The following is a 230-nucleotide window of genomic DNA, read 5'->3' as shown; positions in this document are numbered from 1 at the left end:
TCCTGCTCGCCTTGCCCCTCCCTAGCACGCACCTCCCCTTACCCCTGGACGGAGGGGGCGCTATGCCCCAGCGGGGCTGGACAAGAGGTCAAAGCGTTTGGGGTGAAGCACCGTGCCCTTCAAGGCCACAGAAGGGGTTCACGCCGTTGCCTGTAGAGATTTCTAGGGACCGGGAGCAGCCAGCATCCCCGCGCCGGGGGCGTGACGAGGCAAAGGCCACGCCGCAGGGG

The sequence above is a fragment of the Tupaia chinensis genome, unplaced genomic scaffold (assembly GCF_000334495.1).
Source record: "Tupaia chinensis unplaced genomic scaffold, TupChi_1.0 Scaffold144899_1, whole genome shotgun sequence".
Taxonomy (NCBI): domain Eukaryota; kingdom Metazoa; phylum Chordata; class Mammalia; order Scandentia; family Tupaiidae; genus Tupaia; species Tupaia belangeri.
This window is presented reverse-complemented; position numbering follows the sequence as displayed.